The sequence below is a fragment of the Gymnoscopelus microlampas genome (genome assembly GCF_963454915.1).
Source record: "Gymnoscopelus microlampas genome assembly, chromosome: 11".
Taxonomy (NCBI): domain Eukaryota; kingdom Metazoa; phylum Chordata; class Actinopteri; order Myctophiformes; family Myctophidae; genus Gymnoscopelus; species Gymnoscopelus microlampas.
Genome location: NC_139948.1, coordinates 43,386,271 through 43,403,942, shown reverse-complemented (window position 1 = coordinate 43,403,942; position 17,672 = coordinate 43,386,271).

Below are 17,672 nucleotides of genomic sequence, written 5' to 3'. Positions count from 1 at the left end.
GTCTGGGGATCAATTCACTCTGAAGGGTGAAGATCCGGTTGGAAAACGGAAACGGAAATAATGCGTCCATGTACGCGTTCAACACACCGAATCCAGTAGGCGGGGCTCTAGACCGGATGTGAATATGGGTTTAAAATGGACGCAGACGCACCACCGCTGGTTCCAACAGTTTGGTTAGCGTGCCACGCCCGCTCTGTACAAGGTAACTGATGTTTGATTTATATCAACATGACACGTTTTTATCCACCAATATATAACACCATTATTATTTAAGCATTCGAGGTGTTCTAGGACTGTGAATTATTATGACACCAAACTGGACATAAATATGAAATATTGTGTTTTACAACCGAGGGAGAAAATGCATCAAACTGGTCATTTTCTGTCGAGTCTGACTTTTGCCTCATAGATATGCAAATAAGTCAACATTGATAATACATCTATCATAAGTCTTGATCCAAGGCTACTGCATCAAACAAACATTTGTTCCAAATGATCACAACTAAATTGTCTCCCAAAGTTTAAACCTTAAACCGCACTCACTGTGTGGGGGTTTGTAGATCTAACCCCGCCATACATACATTACATTCATGTGGGTTTATAATCTATTTAGGCCTTGGATCAAGACGGTGCGGGGATTTTATTTATGGTGATTGAGCTGATGTTTGTTAATTTTAAACGGCTCGTAAATCCCCATAAATGAACCCAATCCAACACATAAGCGTTTAAACCCAAAGCCACATATGTTACCCGTCCATATGGGTCAGGTTTGTTCCGTAATATTACTTAAGGTTGAATAAATACGTGTTTTAATCACGCGTGTGTTTGAACGCCGTTCTATTTCCACATTCACTTGGCGTGTTACCTGCGGTCACCTGCCACTTTCACAAATAGTGTGGTGTTCGCTGTGTTTTAAGGCTCGTGCGTCTACATGTCCGTATACATTGTAATATAAAGTGATTATCTTAAAGCCACAGATGTTATCCGTACATAAGCGGTGTTGGTGTTCTCTTGATATTCAGTATAGTTTAATAAAGAAATGTTTTAATCCCGTCTGTGGATGAACATCATTGTATTTCCTGGATTACATGGGGTGTAATACCGGCGTTTACCTGCTGCATCAGCGCCACTTACACCCATTGAATGATATGTACATACAATCGGAACCTCTCCCTCCGCTGTATAGCTCCGAGATGAGGTTCCACGTTTGTGGGTGCCGTTTGAGCTGGACATTTTCAAATAGTGTCCACTTTACATGTTTCTTACCCCTTTTTGCACATCATATCTAAAAAGTAAAGGTTTTCTAAAATGCTCTCAGATGTTTTAACTTCTAGCGCGCAATAAAATCTATCCAACGAGTTGAAAAAGGTGTTTAAATAGCTTCTCTCCTAAATGTTTCTAAGACATACCCGGAACTTGCGCCCGATCATTGCTGATTCCCCTACTGGTCAAACGTTGAATTGCACCTTCTAATGCATAATATTATGGAACCGGCTGAGGATAGAAGCTATTTAAACGCTTTTTTTCAACTCGTTGGATATATTTTATTGCGCGCTAAAAGTTAAAACATCTGAGAGCATTTCAGAAAACCTTTACTTTTTGGATACGATGTGCAGAAAGGGGTAAGAAACATGTAAAGTGGAAAATATTCGAAAATGTCCTGCTCAAACGGCACCGGTCCACGTAGGACCTCACCTCGGAGCTATAGCGGAGGGAGAGGTTCTAAATGGGGCTAATATATACACTATTCTGACAGACCAGATTGCAACATTTATTTAATGAATAATACGGAATATTACTGAACACAAATGGGTCCGTATGGTGGGATAACATCTGTAGCTTTGGGATAAACACTTTGTATATAGAGTAATATACATTTATCAAGATGTTTGAGACTTTAACATGGAACTAATTACACACACTATTTTTTGCAGTGTTCAAGAATGTAATAGATAGGATCATAAATAGCCCTGGTCCAGAGCGTTAGTGAGTTCTCTCTAACGCTCTGCCAGGCGCTCGGCTCTGCTTATAGACGAGGAATTCCACTTCCCTGCGAGGGCTCCAACTGTAGTAAAAAATAAACAAAACCACTTCACTACTCACCAAAACAAAGACTGTTTTGTGTTGTTGAAAGTCTATTCTCGGAGGTGGGAAGCCTCTCAGCACCCCACCTTCTCTGTAAAATACACTTTTTGGCCAGAAAAGAAAATATTTCACCGGAAGGCAAAATCTGGTCAATAGAAAAAAATCCATTGACCAGATCTGTAGAGGGCGCAGTGGAGCAACCAAAACATTTTTTTTTCTTCCGGTGATATACTTTATTTTCTGGCCAAAAAGTGTATTATACAGAGAAGGTGCCTTAGGTGCGATGCTGAGAGGCTTCCCACCTCCGAGAACAGACTTTCAACAATACAAAACAACCTTTGTTTAGGTGTGTAGCGAAATGGTTTTGTTTATTTTCACTACTGTTGGAGCCCTCGCAGGGCAGTGGAATTCCTTGTAAGCAGAGCAGAGCGCCTGGCAGAGCGTTAGAGAGAACTCACTGACGCTTTGGACCAGGGCTAGATCATAATGAAACCTTATTTGTACAGCACCTTTCACATTTCATACTTTTCATAAAATATCTAGAACAAAACAAATGTAAAAGCCTATTAGGAGAGATAACAGTGCTACATTGTAACAGGAGATTAAAAACTCTATTTACTCTTTAGATTAATCTAAAATAAATATCTATCAAAACCGATAACAATAATGATGAGTCTTGATCCAAGGCTAAGATGAAACTATAATATTGTCTCCATCGGGAGGAAACCTCATTATGTCCAAAACCTTTTCAGGATTAAAAAATGGCAAAAGTAGCAGATCTACAAGCTCAAAACGTGTCGCTTTGCGCCACGTTTCAAGCTTGTAGATCTTCTACTGTTGATGCTTTATGCGACGCTGTAGTATAGATCAAGTAGGACGAGAGATTTTCTGCCCGACAGTTTCGAACACTAGCCTAAAAAACGTAAAGGTAGGGTAAGTGACTTACATTGGTTAAAATAAGTGTTAAATAGCTCTATATTGTGATAGTACTCATTGCTATAGAGTGTTTGTTCAGTAAAAGGAGTCTTCATGTCTCTCCAGCTCTTTATTAAACAGAACATGCATTTTCAGTGCCCTCTCCTGATCGGCTTAAATGTTGTCACCTACCTGAACATGTACTATATTCTGTTTATTAAAGAGCTTGAGAGACCCCTGTGACCGAACAGACGCTCTGTAGCAATGATTACTATCAGAATATAATACTTTAACCTTTTAACAAAAAAATACCAAAAATATGACTTACCCTACCTTTAAGGAGTATATAATGTCTTTTGTTTGGTTCTTTTTTTTTGTTACAATCTTAATATTATATTCTACAATATATCAAATGTAATATTGGTGTATATCTGTGTCTTGCAGGTTAATCATGTGGTGACCTTCTGCAGAGTGGACTAAATCTACTTCATACAGCGAGTTAAAAACGCTGAGTCATGGCTTCTAGCTATGACTCAGTGTTTGACTCGCTGTATGAGTTCTTCAGTGAAGGTCCTGGATGGATGGAGTCATCAGGAGATAGCTGGTAATAGAGTGTCTGTAACTCAGGACAAGGGGCAGGAAGATGGAACTTCAACACAGCAACAAGCCCTGAGAGCTGAAACGTATAACGGTGCCAACGAACGCTCTCCGTTGAGATACAAGGCGTACGGTGCTCGGGACGTGGTGCCATACAACCTACGCGGCTCTATTAATACCAGCTATCTTCAACCGAGCGGTGGAAGGCCCCACACGGTACGTACCTGGATCACACCTGGCCAGTATAAACTAGGGCTGTGTCACCATTAGAAAAGTTGATGATTAAAGGGATATTTCACTTTCAAAAAAACGTTGGGTCATTTTATCGTCTACTCAGGCTATTGTGAGCCCCCCAGACCGTTTTTAAGTTGCTTGAATTAGTATTTAGATATTTGATCATCATTTTATCAGACACGCCCCCTTCCTATACAAACCCATTATAACTTAAAACTCAATTTATAACCTGTTAGATTCATCAAAAACACCAGTCCTTGTTTCTGCTGACTCAACCTGCCCTCCTAATACGTGGGGGGGCCGTGTTTTTTAGATTACTTTTTTCATTTATTTTATTTAATTTTTTTATTGTATTTAATTTTTTTCATTTTCCAAAAAGAATATTAAAAATAGATGAAAAAAGTAATCGAAAAAACACGGCCCTCTCGCGTATTAGGAGGGCAGGGTGAGTCACCAGAACCAAGGACGGGTGTTTTCGATGAATCTAACATGTTAAAAATGGAGTTTGAAGTGATAATGGGTTTGTATAGGAAGGGGGCGTGTCTGATAGAATGAATATCAAATATCTAAATACTGAATCAAGCAACTTAAAAACGGTCTGGGGGGCTCACAAAAGCCTGAGTAGACGATAAAATGACCAAAAGTTTTTTTGAAAGTGAAATATCCCTTTAATTGTCACACAAATGATTGCGATTGAACAATTTAATTGTGTTTGACGTTGGAACATTATGAATGCAAATTATATTTTTGGCTTCTAGGGCTTCGTAAACAAAATTTTAACCAGACTGACAAATAATATACACAATTTAATTACTTTTATACTTTCATAAAAAAAAATAATAGTGGAATTAGCAGAGTGGAAATGGCCGATCTACAAGCTCAAAACGTGTGGCGATGCGACACATTTTGAGCTTGTAGATCCACTATTTTTGGAAAATGTTTGAAAATATATGAACATTTTTAACATGCTAATGATCATGACGATTATGCAAAATTATTTTTTAATTTCGATATAGAAAGATTATTGCAATTAGGCATTTACGTAATGATTGTGACGGGTCTAGTATAAACCCTAGGGTTTATACTCATGGTAACTGATGACTGATAAGCTGTGGGGGTTATCAGACCACACTTTGAGAACCACTGGTCAAACGGCTGAGAGGTGAACCAAGACTGTCTGTGGTTGTTTTTCAAGCCAAATTCCAACCCTCAAAATTCTGCCTCCAGTGTTATGGAGAAATTGGTGACCTGACAAAAGATGTGTCCATCTTGTGGACTTCACATAATGTCAAACACACACAGTAAATCACTGCTGTTTATGAACAGTTGCTCGGTTAATAAACAAAACAGTGGTTATTTAGATTTGGACATTGATCTTTATGTGAAGTCCAACGAGATGGTCGCATGTTTTCTGAAGGTCACCAATTTCACTAACACCACCATTGTAGGAGGGGGGCACAAACTGGGAGTTTGCCATATTGGAAATAAATTGGGCTCGATTCCCTTCAGAGGTGTTACCTATGATGCTAATGAAGGCTCTGTTCCAAACGGCCCACGGGTTTTTAAAGGGATATTTCCCTTTCAAAAGAACGTTTTGTCATTTTATTGTCTTCTCAGGCTTTTGTGAGCCCCCCAGACCGTTTTTAAGTTGCTTGATTCAGTATTTAGACATTTGATATTCATTTTATCAGACACGCCCCCTTCCTATCTAACATGCTAAAAATGGAGTTTGAAGTTAATATGGGTTTGTATAGGAAGGGGGCGTGTCTGATAAAATGAATGTCAAATGTCTAAATACTGAATCAAGCAACTTAAAAACGGTCTGGGGGGCTCACAAAAGCCTGAGTAGACGATAAAATGACCCAAAGTTTTTTTTGAAAATGAAATATCCCTTTAACTCCGAGTGTACAAATGGAAACAAATTACGGGTCCATTTAGTTCCATCTGTACACTCTTAATTAGTATCGTTTGTAACACCTGTGAAGGAAAGTACGGAAGAGGCCCAATCCTTGGTCAAATGCATTTTCATTTGGGGTCCTTGATATGAAAACCTTTGAGAGCCACTGTTTAGTTGTTTCTAAAACTGGATTAAATGCTAAGCATTGTATATTTACTTGAAAATGGTGTTTGATACAGGAATAGTGGGCACGTCTTTGTTAAATTGGCTATTTTTGTTTCTCAAATGTTAAACAAATTAAGAATTTGCTAAATGGTCTTAAGTGATGTAAAGTATACATGATGTGAACATGTGTACTGTACATCATTATCAGACCTAAACGTACCCTTCAACGTTTTGTTTTATGCCCACAGTGGCTGTATTAGGCCTTATTCACATCGGGTCACGTGACGTCTATTTACGTCCTGGTTTCCATTAGGAGGGGATCAGTCTATTTTCCCCATTGACTTGCATGCATTCTGCTCATCAGACACAAGCCAACTAACGTCTTATTTCGAAAGGTAAAGTTATGCTAATACTGTGTGCTGTATTATCTTGTTTTCTTGATGATGTTATTGTTCTTTTACATCTTAACCATTTGGAAATTGACTTTAATAGATAGATTGAGAATGCTAGCAATGTTACCTGTGTGTAGAACACATAGGCTTATTTTAGAATTTCCTTTTTATACCAATATACTGTATATACTCACCATACAGTGGTGTAAAGTAACCAAGTACATTTACTCAAGTACTGTACTTATGTACGATTTCTTAGGTATTTTTTTCTTTACTGGAGTATTTCCAGTACTTTTACTTCTACTCCACTGCATCTCAGAGGCAAATATTGTACTTTTCACTCAACTATTGCATTGTGAGCTTGTAGATCTGCTATTTTCTTAAGATTTTTTTATACATTCGAAAACTGGGACATTCTACATAGGCTATGTACATAATGCGTACTTTCTACTTTGGTACCTTAAGTAGCCTACATTAACATTTTGATACCAATACCTTTTACTCAAGTAAATTCTGAATTTCTGACTTTCACTTGTAGCATACAGTATGTGTGTATGAATGTATGTATGGTCAGAAATTCAGAATGTACTTGAGTAAAAGGTATTGGTATCAAAATGTTAATGTAGGCTACTTAAGGTACCAAAGTAGAATGTACTTATTATGTTGAATGTCCCAGGTTTCAAATGTATAAAAAAATCTTATGAAAATAGCAGATCTACAAGCTCACAATGCAATAGCGGAGTGAAAAGTACAATATTTGCCTCTGAGATGCAGTGGAGTAGAAGTAAAAGTACTGGAAATTGTAAATACTCCAGTAAAGTAAAACTTGAGTAAATGTACTTGGTTACTTTACACCACTGTATGGTGATGTGTTCTACACAGGCAGGTAACATTGCTAGCATTCGCAATCTATCTATTAAAGTCAATTTCCAAATGGTAAGATGTAAAAGAACAATAACATCATCAAGAAAACAAGATAATACAGCACACAGTATTAGAATAACTTTACCTTTCGAAATAAGACGTTAGTTGGCTTGTGTCTGATGAGCAGAATGCATGTAAGTCAATGGAGAAAATGGACTGATCCCCTCCTAATGGAAACCAGGACGTAAACAGACGTCACTTGACCCGAATGTGAGGAAAATAAATGCCCAATTACACATTGAAGTGCCCACTTTTCCCAGGTGCCCACTCTTCCGGTTACATAATCGCAAATTATTTGAGGTAATTGCAATTATTTTGCATAAAATCGTCATAGTTTCCAGTTCATAAAATGGAGGAAATGGCCGATCTACAAGCTCACACCGTGCCGTGATCGCGACACGTTGTGAGCTTGTAGATCGCTTTTTTTTTTACATTAGAAAGTCAAGTCAGGTAATATGGCATTCATTTAAGTTATTTGTCATATCTGCCCTGTTTACGAAGTTTAAAAGCCAGCCATAAATATATTTTTTATGTTCAATGCCAAACAAACACAATTAAATCATTAATTGCAATCATTTGTGACAATTAATGAAGTAAAATGTCATAATGGTGACAAAGCCTGTCAGTGACTAGGTTATGACATGTCACTATGGCTTCCAAAATGTCACCCTGTAGGGCCGGCACAACTCAACCTTTTTGTTTTCTTTTTCTTGTGTCTTTACAGAACATGAAGTTGACAAGAAGAAGACGTCTGTAGATGGCAGGAAGGTAGGAACCTTCTGATTTCTGCTGCTGCTTGTTAAGGGGGCTACATGCTACATGCTACCATACCATGTATGTCGTCATTCGCGTCGTCTATCGTATAGTTTCACGTCATTTGCGTTGCCACAAATGACAAATGTCTGTCCACATCACATTTATGTGATTTATTTATCGTTTCACGTAATTGTTCGGCTAAAGCTTTGGTCACGTCGGTCCACATCACATACGACCATATGTGGTCGTAACTTCTCCTCTTTTCCTCTATTCTTTGCTTTAATAAAGCAATAACAAAATGATTTGTTTTTATTCACTTTTGTGTCTGAGTTATTTGATCGATTTTTTATTTTTGTCTTTCTTTCTTTTCACAAACACATTTCTTTCTTCTTGCCTGTCTATTGCACTAGTTCTTCACTAGTAGTTTGTGTGTACAAATGTATGTGATGTGGAGGTATGTGATTTATGTCTGGTATCATTATGGTAGCATGTAGCCCCATTAACACTGTGTTTACATCCATCTGTGCTGTAGGTCTGTGCAAACTAATAGAGAAAGCAAATGATGTCCGATGTGTCATTTGCATCTTTCTTAGTGTTTTTTTTTTCATTTGCTGCTGTGTGAGTCGTGGCTGCTGTTGAAGGTAAGTGCTAGTAGTGACACGGTCTATCATTGGTTGTCGGGCAGAAACCTTGTATCTCCATATTTAAACATTATTTTTTGTAAATACATTTCTTTACTTGGTCATACTACAGTGTCACACACTAAAGCAGTACAAACAGCCGATCTACAAGCTCACAAAGCAAAGATCATGATAATTACATTGGATCCATTGGAACACAGTTTATTTTTTGTGTCCATTTTAAAAAGTAACAGTTTTGGACATGAAAGGTTTCTTTCTACCTGACCTCCATACTTTAACTTTCCCTCTTTTCTCTTCTCTATTATTTGCTTTAATAAAGTTATTATTTTTTTTTCCCCCCTAGTGTGTCTTTGTGTGTTTTTTGTGTGTACAAATGGAACCAAATGGACCCATCACTGGTCCATTTGGTTCCATTTGTAGTACTGACAGTATACGTATACTAGGCTGGTTATGTAATGACAGGGTACAGTATATGTAGGCTCACGCTAAGCTGTATAATATAGTGACAGGGTACAGTATATGTATACTAGGTTGTATAATATAGTGACAGGGTATAGTATATGTGGCTCTTGGTCACATAGCAAACTCACATAGTTTTATCTATTTTTGATCAAGTAAAAAATATAGCTTTTTTTTGCCCTGTCATAGTATCAAGTAAACCTTTTTTAGTTTTAACCGTAAAATGTGTACTATCAGCGTCGTTTGCGTAGCGCCGCTTGTGTTGCGTCATTTAACGGGTGGCGGGCCAGTGGTTTGCATCGTTTGCGTTCAATGCCCGTCATTCGTGAAGAATAAGTAAGAAGGGACTGGACCAGTGTCTTTTTATTATTGGGTCACAGCCAGCGTTTTGATTTGATTTGCGTCGCGTCTCAGGATTTCACGTAACATCCGTGCAGGTAAGTCATCACGTCAGCCCACATCACATAAGTCCATGGTGTAGTGTAGTGTAGTATGTGATGTGGATTGATATGATGTATGTGTTGTCATTTCACTACACATGCGGGTAAAAATTACATTTGATTTCACGTCGCTTCCGTCATATGCAGGTAAGTCTTCATCACGTCAGCCCACATCACATATGACCGTACAGGGGGGCCGTATGTGATGTGCATTGATGTGATGTATGTGTTGTGTTGTGTCATTTCACAACATATGCGAGTAAAACATCATCACGTTAGTCCACGTCACATATGAACATATGTGGAGGTATGTGATGCATGTCGTCCTTTACGTCGTGTGTCTTTTCACGTAATATGATTGGCGTTGTACCGTTTAAGGTTATTTGCGAGTAAATCACGTCAGGCCACATCACATTACTGGTCAGTTAATGTGATGTGGATTTATGTGATTTTGTGATTATTTCACGACATTTGCGGATAACTCGTCATCCACATCGGTCGGCAATTTTTTCTTTTAGGCGAGGTACACGCCGTTGTTTACAGTAGATCAGAACAGGAAGAGATGTAGGGCCATCATTCATATCATATGCATTTAACCTATTAAGACCTGGAACTGTGTCATTTTTAGATTTGAGCTAAAAAGCTTTATTTTACACTTTGGCTATTCAAAAATAGCAGATATACAAGCTCATAGCGCAGCACCGAGTGCCACGCTATGAGCTTGTAGATCTGTTATTTTTGATTTTTTTTTAAAATGTGTGCAAATCTTTGAATATATATATATATATATTTTAAAGCGAATATTTTTTAACTCAAATCTTTGCTTCTGGGGGGGTCCCTGGAACAAAATATTTTGATGGGTGTCCACGGCCAAATACATAATTTTGGAGGTCCTTGACATGAAAAAGTTTGAGAACCACTGATATAGAAACTTATGTTTTTCAGAAAACTGTTGGGATTTAGGAGACATGTAGAATCGGCTTCAGGTCTTAAAGGGTTAATGACTTTGGTTATTCCTGTTGCTTGTGTTTTATGTTGTGTATTAATGTTATTCATAGTGTTGTATGTTGTTTACTAATGTCATTCATAGTGTTGTATGTTGTGTACTAATGTCATTCATGAATCATGCTGTTGCTGTATTGCTGACAAATATTGGCACAATTGATTTTAGGTTGCGTCATTTGCGTTAAAGCTTAATCACGCCAAATCACATCACATATGACCAGTATGTGATGTGAAGGTGTGTGACGGATGTCGGCATGTGCATCACGTGTAGTTACTCGTTATTTGTGCCGTCATTTGCGAGTAAAACTTCATCACGTCAATCCACATCACATAATAATAATAATAATAATAATAATAATAATAATAATATAAACGATACATATGACCAGTATGTGATGTGGACTTCGTTTCACGTTGTTTGCGTACAATGCTCGTCATTTGGCAGGAGAATAATGAAGAAATGGACTGATGCTGGACTGAGGCTGATGCAGAGAACATGAAGCAAAGAATGCTGCTTCCATTGCGTCATATGCGCCTTGTATAATTTATGTCAATCGTGTACAAATGATGTAAATTATACGAGTCTCTCTATCTCTCTCTCTGTCTCTCTATCCCTCTCATCTCTATCTCTCCCCCTGGTAAGTATGTTGGTGAATGTAATGCACATTACAAAGTGCTTTGGTTAAAGGTACTATAGATAAATGCACCATTTAAATTGTAAACTTTGGATTGAACTCATAGGCATCCGCTAGCAGCCACTGTGACACTGTGTAAGAGGCAGTTCAGTCACTGTAGACTGTATTACTCCTGGAAAATAAAATAAACATTAGTCATAACTGTGTGATTGCATTCTAAACATTACAGCCATAACTGATGTCATTCAAAATGTGTAAGCTCTATATTTAACAGCTACCAGGCATTGTGCCACTGCAGAGGTTCCCAAACCTTTTAGCTCAGGACCCAAACTAGTGAAGATAATAGATTTTCAAGCTCACAACGAGCATGTAAATCTATTTTCACAACCTCTTTTTTTTTTGTTTCTAATTTATTGCTTAGATTTGTTGTTTTCACGAAATAGCACATGTTCTATTTTGCTTGCTTCTTAAATGTGCTTTTAATTCATTTTAATTTTACTATTTGACCCCAGGAAAAATAGTCACTAATTAATCTGGATCTGAAATTATCAATAAACAAGCAATGGCAAAAACACACTGGAATGTAAACATTTCAGTGTAAAGATTTTCATAACGTTTTAGCTCGAGACCCAAAAGAGAAATGTGATGTCTCCCTGGGACCTAGTGAGAATAGCAGATCTACAAGCTCGGCTTGTAGATCTGCTATTTTCATTACTCTTATTTTAATATTTTAAATGGAATTTCTTTGATTTTTGTTTTTAAATGTATCGGGTTCTTTTGAAACATAAGGACGTTTTACTACTCTAAATATTTTTATTTTATTCATATAAAACAAATGTAGGATACTAAAAGGAAAGAGGAATATTTACTGACTGATCTCAAAAACAAATGAAAACTGGCAGAAATAAAGACTCACTCCATAAAAACCTTAAGGAAAACTCCTCAGACAGAGACTAAGAACATATATTTTTATTTTATTTTTTCTATGTTCATCAAGTTCTCCAAGTGCTCGAAGTGAAAAGTGCAGCAACACACATTTAGGTCGTAGGACCATCGTCAGTGCTGTATCATCAGATGTAATCATTTGCTGTTAAAGCTTCATCACGTCAGTCCACATCACATAATGACCGTAGTGTAGTGTAGTGTAGTGTAGTGTAGTATGTGATGTGGATTTCTGTGTTGTCATTTGTGGGTAAAGCTTCATTATTCATGCCGGTCAATAGGCGAGGCACTGACGATGGTCCTTTGACCCAAACGTTTGCTGCTGCACTTTTCACTTTTAGCACTTGGAGCTCTTTATGAGCATGAACAAATAAAACACTAATATATTTTTTTAGTCTCTGAAAAAGGTGTTTTTCTTAAGGTTTTTGTGGAGTGAGTCTTTTCTTCAACCGGTTTTCCTTTTGTATAAAGATGTTAACATGGCTTCACATTTATGGTCTGTAAATGATTAAATTATTACAAATTTCTAAATGTTTTTGTTTGGAAGAGTCAAGATTGTATTTCACACTTGTAAGTTCTGTGGATATTTTTGATTTGTTTTTTTTGATAAAAATATGATGTATTGTTTACCCGATGATTAAATGCATTATCAGGTTGTCATTTAAAAAAAAAAAGTAAAACAAAAAAATCCACAGAGCTTTAAAAAGTTTTGAATAAAATAACCCTTTAAACCCTTTAAAGACAATCTTAATTGTGAAACTTAACTACATTTTGCTCATGTACAGAGCGTTAATCGATAGGGTTATGTTTTGATGTTGTAGATCTTTGAAATGTGTAAATCAGTGCTTCTCAACCTTATTCTGGAAGTGGACAGATGGGTGGGCCTTTTCAGAGCATGCTTTAATGACCAATCAATCCATTGGAACCAACTTATTTAATTGGTATCACTTTTTTATATTATTTGTTTTTGACAATGACTTGGATGGAGAATCACTGGTTTAAATTTCAACTAAACGTACGTTTTAGTTGAAAGAGGAATATTTAATGAAGAAAATAAATAAATGTTTGCTAATATTTTCCCCCTACTTTATGGAATTGCTTTGTTTTATTATTTTGGGTAAACACTAATATATTTACTTAGTCTTTGTCTAAGGAGTTTTCCATAAGGTTTTTGTGGAGTGAGTCTTTTCTTCAACCGGTTTTTATTTTTTATAAAGATGTTAACATGGCTACCCATTTATGGTCTGTAAATGATTACATTATTACAATTTTCAAAAATATAAAATTGGTTGGAGGAGTCAAGATTTTATTTCACACTTGTAAGTTTTGTGGACATTTTTGTTTTTTGATAACAAATATGATCTATATGTTTACCCGATTAAAAGCATTATCAGGTTTTTATTAAAACAATGTCCACAGAGCTTTAAAAAAGTGTTAAATAAAATAAAAGTTCCTCTAAAAATGTCAATCTTAATTGTGAAACTTAATTACATGTTGCTCATGTACTTAATCCATAGGGTTAGTTGCCGTAGTTGTAGATCTTTAATTAAATGTTCATTTCTGCTGTAGTTGTAGATCTTTGAAATGTGTAAATCAGTGGTTCTCAACCTTATTCTGGATCTGACCACTTAACATGGCAGCCGTGTTAACTGGACAGATGGGTGGGCCTTTTCAGAGCATGCTTTAAAGACCAATCAATCCATTGGTACTAACTTAGTATGAATTAATTTAGTATAACTTTTTTATATTAAATCTTAATGTTTTTGCCAAATATTTAGGAGGAGGACCACTGGTTTAAATTTCAACTAAATGTAAGTTGTATGTTAAACAAATGATTCCCCTACTTTATGGAATTGCTTTTCTTTTTAATTTATTTTATGAAATTAGTTTGAGCTTGTAGATCTTCACTCTTGTAGATTTTCATTATTTTCTTTTCTTTATGGAATTTCTTATTTAGCATTTTCTTAAATTACATTATTTTGAATGTTTTTATTTTGTGACATTGATCTTGTAGATCGGCTATTTACTTTTTATAATGTTTTTTGGACATCAACAATATTCCAATATGTCATATCTGCTCCATTCAGAACAAACCAATGTCATTTTCAAATGTATTTAATACATTACAATTTTACTTACTGTAGCTGGTCTCAAAAACAAAGCAAAACTGGCAGAAAAAAAGACTCCCTCCACAAACTCCTTAGACGGAGACAAAGCTATTTTTATTTTATTCGTTTCATGATCATAAAGTGCTCCAAGGGATCAAAGTGAAAAGTGCAGCAGCAAACATTTAGGTCATAGGACCATCGTCAGTGCTATATCATCAGATCTAATCATTTGCGGTTAAAGCTTCATTACGTCAGTCCACATCACATATGACCATAGTGTATGTCTGGTGTAGTATGTGATGTGGATTTACGTTGTTTAATTTTGCGTAATTTGATTTGCGTCTCGTCTTATCATTTCACGTCACTTCAGTCATGTGCAGGTAAGTCTTCATCACGTCAGTCCACATCACATATGACCATAGGCGCTGTATGTGATGTGGATTTATGTGTTGTCATTTGCGGGTAAAGCTTCATTATTCACGGCGGTCAGTAGGCGATGCACTGACGATGGTCCTTTGACCCAAAAGTTTGCTGCTGCATTTTTCACTTAGCTCTTGGAGAACTTTATGAGCATGAACAAATAAAATGCAAATATATTTTCTTAGTCTCTGTCTAAGGAGTTTTCCTAAAGGTTTGTGTGGAGTGTAAACATGGCTACCTATTTATGGCCTGTTCATGAATTTTCCATGGCCAGTCATTTGGGATCAATAAAAGTAGGAAAAAAGGCTGTTATTCTAGTCCGGACTTGTCCTTTAACATGGCAGCCTTGTTAAGTGGATAAACTAAATTGGTAAATGGATGAACTGTGACGGGATAGATGAGGGAGGGTTTTTTGTGCAAATATTAATTTTAATATCTGTTAGTTTATTGTATCTTATCTGTATTTTGTTTTAGTTTTTCTCCTTTTTTTATTGTTGTAATGTTAATTATTGACATGTATTTTGGGTTATTGTTTTCCTGTTTTCTTCTTGGTCGTCATGACTTCATAGGCTTGTCAAAATTACATAATAGCATTAGTCTTTGATGGATAATATCATTGGAAATTATGTAATATTTGCACAAAAAATATTTCAGTTGTAATGTATCTTTTGTTTTAACTTCCATTTACTGTATTTAAATGTGATGTTTTTTTTAATTGTATTTATTTGTTTATTTATTGCTTTCTTCTTTTTTTATAAAGGCGCTATATCACTAAACATTACCGTATCTGATCTCAATAGGCTCATTATCTGTAACTGTACAGCTGTGCTGCTTCAGGAATTCTGTGACCAACAGCGTAGCTCATCATTGTTGTAATGTGAAGAGACTCATCTTCAGACTCCACCTCATCCTGTAGCACTTAGATGCATTTTGAGCTTGTAGATCTGCTATTTTCAAATGGCCAAAGTTTAAATAGGGTTAATGTTTGTATGTTTTGTAGTAATAATCAAAATCTACAAAGTAACTAAAGGTTTCAAATAATTGTAGTGGAGTAAAAGTACAATATTTGCCTCTGAGGTGTGGTGGAGTATAAGTAAAAGTACTGAACATTGAAAATACTCCAGTAAAGTAAAAAATACCTCAGATGCTGGGTTCATTTGTTGACCCGGCATCCTATAGTTTCTATGTACAGATTATTAATTTATTATACCGTTTAGACTGATGCTAGGTTCTTGGTTTACCTGTGATCCTAGTTTACTGAGACACTACACTGTCTCTGTTTTCTATGTATGTGTTTACCTTGTTTATTGTGAGTCACTCTGGACAAAGAGTATAGATGAATATCTACATTGAAAATTGTGAAGTGACTTTACTGTTGAAATGTAAATGAGTGAATGTTACCATGTGATTTGTAAATAACAACATAAAAACAAAGGCTCTGGTGTGGTTCTCCTGGTTTACCGGGATGGGGTTCAATTCCCTGCAGTGCCCTACTCATAGTGTTGTATTTACCATTTTATATGGTCTGTTTTATTTATCTTCATAGTGTTGTATTTACCCTTTATGGTTTTATGTTTTATTCTTTATGTTCATTGTGTTTTTACCCTTACATGGTTTGTTTAATTCTTTGTTCATAGTGTTGTATTTCCCCTTATGTGGTTTATTTTATCTTTATGTTCATAATGTTGTATTTACCCTTACATGGTTTGTTTTCATTGTGTAGGGTTGGGATCCTTCATTATCATTATAATTGTTGACGACCAAATGGACCATTACAGGTCTAACTCTTTAGTGTACAAATGGAACCAAATGGACCGTTATGGTGGTCCTTGAAATGTAAAAGTTTGAGGACCACTGGTATCGTAATGGTTTATCAGACGTGAAGTCCACACACCAGCTCTGACAGTGTGATGGATACGGTTCCAAACGCAGCTACAAGCTCTTAGCCTGTCTCAAAGTGGGGTCCGGGGACCCCCAGGGGTCCTTGGGGGGGTTTTAGGGGGTTCCCAGCTAAAGTAGTTAAGGTAGCATCATAAACATCTTAACCACTTTATCCATTTATATGTTTATCGTGCCGCGCTGTGAGCTTGGACATCTGCTATTTTTTGAACATTTTCGAAGGCCCGCTCTTGTACCCAGACGGCCAGGACGCGCTCGCCTCTTTCGCCGTTTCCACGCTATGATCCCTGCCGAGACAAAGGGAAGATCTCCCACCACCCAGCTGGGTGGAGGGTTTTCTGTGAAAAAGTCCGGAATTCTGTGTACGATCGCTGTGCTGATGTCCAGAAGTGCTTGTCTGTCATAACTCCTTAGACACCCGACGGTGTAGGAAAAAAAGAAAAGGCTTAAAAATACTAAAAAGGAAAAACGCTGCCACGCTGAGGAGTGGGTACGGAAGCAGCCTTCCCCCTTCCATTGGCGCTCCCATATAATGATGTCACATGTGTACTTTTTATAGAATGTCATATCAGAAGACAGAGCCTTCCAGTCAGAGCCCCTATGTCTTGAAGGACCCATGTCCGTGTTGATATGACTTATAATAACCACTAGATGGCATCATTACTACCATCTATGCCTTTTACCCTGCCAGCATACCATGCTATATATAGGCCACGCCTACAAACATTTTCAGAACTAGTATATATAAGAGACATGATGAATGCTTTGTGCTGCCAACTGCCAGTCTTAAATAAATGAACTTGAATGAATCTATGTTTCATCATTGATAGATAGAAACATTACATGGTACCAGGAGTGTTCACGAGTCGTCAAGATGGAAAGTGACGCTGTGAATTGGACTGGTAATGTTTCAAACAGCGTTTCATGCTGTACCTGATGGCTGTAGGACTGGATACAAAGGCGTATACACGGAGGATTGCACTGCTTCTGACCGTTGCGGGACAAGCCGTGGAAGTATACAACATATTTGTGTTCGCCGACGCGGAAGACAAAGACAAGTTTGACGAGGTTGTCAAGAAGTTTGATGAACACTGTTCACCAAAGAAGAATGAAACCTTTGAACGGTATGTGTTTCGCTCGAGAATGCAACAGCCAGCT